A 3,667-nucleotide genomic window follows, 5' to 3' on the forward strand; every position below is an offset into this window, starting at 1 on the left:
AACGTACACACAACCAGAAACAGTACCTCCCTTCGGAGATGAAGCTCTGAAGTTATTTATATTCCAAACACTGTGATATGATGAACATTAAATGAACCTACACAAAACTCAAAACACAATAACAATAATTGCCGCTTCAATCTTTATTCAGCTCGGTAATGCCCCCCCCCCCCATCTCTGGCTTTTATGACAAGTTTAAACTAGTAGGGAGATATCTATTATATCATTTACAACAAGGTAGTCGACCGACAACGCACAAAACAAAACCGTGAGGATCAAGCACTGCGCATGCAAATACAACACTGTTTTACAGTGTTCTATCTTGCTTATGAACCCTAATAACGACACAAAAAGGTCAATAGACCACAAACATCGAATCAATAAAGTTGCTTGTTTGGGAAATAACGAGATATTAATCATATTAAGGCAATGTTACGATGGTGCCCTTGGTTCACAGGTATATTAGACGGCTGAAGACGGAAATTGTATAGTGTGCATTGTTGCGGAGTAAATGCTGACGAAAGTTTCATTACCCCGTATAAGACTTTAAAAACCGAACACCAAGGGACCCACAACTTCTCGAAAAATTAAAACCGAAAAATTAAGATTTTTTGAAAGTCATCTTCTACTTGGATGCAACATGAGGCTGGAATGGATTCCACTGACTACTCCAACCCAGCGCCGAACTTGGTTGGGGAGTGGTCGGGAACAAAGTCGTCACGGGGAGGTCGTGAATATGTTACATATCATAGGAATATACTAGGTCACGCCGTGTGGATCTCGTATTACTAGTACGAGTCTAGTTCACACACTAGTGTATTAATTGGAAGGGTCATTAAATGCCCACTGGTGTCGGTGTGTGACTAAGGATACAACTTACCTTATTGATTTTTTGTCAAACAGGCATACTATGCCAATGTTTTAGTTCTCTTCTTTCTTTCTTTCATCATCATGGTAATGTTAAATTCATTGCCTCTTTCACTGAAATCCACGAATTAATCCTCTTAATGCGTAAACACAACTCCTTTACTACAACGTTGATGCGGCTAGCATCTGGAGTGCCATAACTGCGAAAACACAGACAGATAAACAAGACTAAATGTGATATCTTCCACGAATTCGTAGACTTCCACATTGTCCGTTTGTAATGTATGATTAAAGGAACATACACATTCATGTCAGTAATGGCAAGAAAATACGTACTTATTGCCTACATCAACTTGATGCCACCATTGGACTGTACTATTCAGCTATCAACAATGTCGATCTGTAATGCTTCAGTATCTGAAAAGCTGCTAGGAGGTCCATACTCGCTAGGTTTCTTCTACTACCAGCATACCAAATTTAATAAAAGTCCGTCGATACGATCATGAGTCCTGGAGCGAACGTACACACAACCAGAAACAGTACCTCCCTTCGGAGATGAAGCTCTGAAGTTATTTATATTCCAAACACTGTGATATGATGAACATTAAATGAACCTACACAAAACTCAAAACACAATAACAATAATTGCCGCTTCAATCTTTATTCAGCTCGGTAATGCCCCCCCCCCCCATCTCTGGCTTTTATGACAAGTTTAAACTAGTAGGGAGATATCTATTATATCATTTACAACAAGGTAGTCGACCGACAACGCATAAAACAAAACCGTGAGGATCAAGCACTGCGCATGCAAATACAACACTGTTTTACAGTGTTTTATCTTGCTTATGAACCCTAATAACGACACAAAAAGGTCAATAGACCACAAACATTGAATCAATAAAGTTGCTTGTTTGGGAAATAACGAGATATTAATCATATTAAGGCAATGTTCCAGGCCTTATTGTCTATTTCTTTGTCGAGTCAGTCATACAAAAATATAGAATTATTCTGTACATCCTATATACAGTTTTGTGGTTAACATTTTTGTATTACAATAGGGATTTGCACATATGTTTTTAAACACTCGTATATTTCATACACAATCTATTGATTGATAACAGGTGAAAGCGTGCTTGGTTGGTTGGGTTTCAGCCACTTTCTGTGTCCCGTCAGTGAGTTGTACAGGTACCTTCTACCGGAAACTGGAGCGGGAGGACAAAGATGGGAAATGGTTAGATATGTGTTACCGGTACAGCACATGCCAGAGATAATCAACATTGGAGACTTGTCAAGTCAAGTAATTTCAACACGGGGGTTTTCTTCTATGGCCGAAAAATGCACCAATAGATAGAATTGTAGCGACATTTCTCATCCGTCGAGGGTGTTAGAGAAAACATAGAAGTAAACATGTTAAGTTCTGCAAACGGTTTTTTAGACGACATACATGTACGTAATGAGTACGGAGGATGTAAAAAATCAGTATACATTGTTTTGGATTACTTTTGAAACGTCTTCTACAAATACATTAACATTTTGCAATCCGAAAGTCTTTTTTGTGTCATGCACGAAGACAGGGGCAAACGGTAGTATTACACTTGGCGTGCGCGTTTCCTAGACTGGAATACCATAAAAGCTCATTTTCAGAAGTGATGAATATATTCAACTCTTACCTGTATCTGTAGCCACTCCATCAAAGTAACTGTTACTCCTTCTGTCCTCTGATGTTAGTGAAGTTGTGGGGCTTTTTCTCTCACGACTGTTTGGCACTTTTGGGGTGTTCTGAGAAAATAAAGTTAAGATAAGCAACGATCGAGGTACGGTTACAGCTAAAATCTCGCTTTTACTACTCCCCATATGATTTCTTTGTTGTTAACCTTTGTCACATTTGGGAATGAAATAAATTGTCTTTAATAATCATTGTAACAAACCACGCTTTTACTCATTCAATAGTTCTGATACTTACCTTCTCCGGGGTACTTTGTTTTGCATTCTTCACGGGAGTGTTGAGTCTTGTATTCTTTAGTCCTGTGATTGCGAAATTGATTTAAATATAAGACGGTGGAATATTGATTATTGAGTTATTGAAAAGAGTCTATGAAGAGAGAGGAAAACTTTGAACTTGCAAATTGTCGTCGCCTAGAGAGCTTGAATTAGTAGTGACTGCAGGAGCTTAGAGTACAACTCTAAATGACCAACGTCATCTATGATTGCTCAAGAAAACTGCAATCTTCTGGTCTCTTAACCTGTTACATGTATGTATAGAATCTTTATTTCCAGTTTATAACGAACATTATGTAACGTACCTGCTGTGCCCTTACTATCAGTCCAGGCGTTCGCGATGATCACAGGTTGAGTTTTAGCCTTTTCTTTGTCTTTCTCCTCCGCGTTCGTTGGTTTCGACTTTACCACTCTGTAAGCATCAATGTATTCAAACATGACGTATAACTGACAATAATGATTATGAGTAATATGATCGCCGGTATCTTTGTAAAGAATATCATTATGACTCATGAAACAGAAGAAATGAGTATAAACGCTGATCTTTTACAAATAGGGAAATATATCAGAGAATGTTTAGACATTAGAACTAGTAGTGTAATTGATACGTTAACTCGATATGTTGAATCATTTATATACTTCTAGGTATCTTAATCCCTTTGTATCCAATTTTTTGTTTGCATGTACCGTTATAGAAGCCTTACGAAAGTCGCTGTACTTTTTTGTGTCAATAAAGGCTGATTTATTATTTTTCTTTTAGAGAGCTAGATAGATAATGACAAGTCTTCATGAGATACTTGTC

The 3,667-nt window shown here is 37.8% G+C and overlaps 1 long non-coding RNA gene across 1 annotated transcript; it reads right to left on the bottom strand.

Moving 5' to 3' along the window:
• Window positions 1-1,512: 1,512 nt before the first annotated feature.
• Window positions 1,513-2,901, bottom strand: LOC136434898 (uncharacterized). The gene is made up of 3 exons (XR_010755796.1): window positions 2,831-2,901; window positions 2,538-2,646; window positions 1,513-2,069 (listed from the first exon to the last, which is right to left on the bottom strand). It is a non-coding gene; the product is annotated as an uncharacterized lncRNA (long non-coding RNA).
• Window positions 2,902-3,667: the final 766 nt, after the last annotated feature.

Source organism: Branchiostoma lanceolatum, chromosome 5 (genome assembly GCF_035083965.1).
Source record: "Branchiostoma lanceolatum isolate klBraLanc5 chromosome 5, klBraLanc5.hap2, whole genome shotgun sequence".
Lineage (NCBI taxonomy): Eukaryota > Metazoa > Chordata > Leptocardii > Amphioxiformes > Branchiostomatidae > Branchiostoma > Branchiostoma lanceolatum.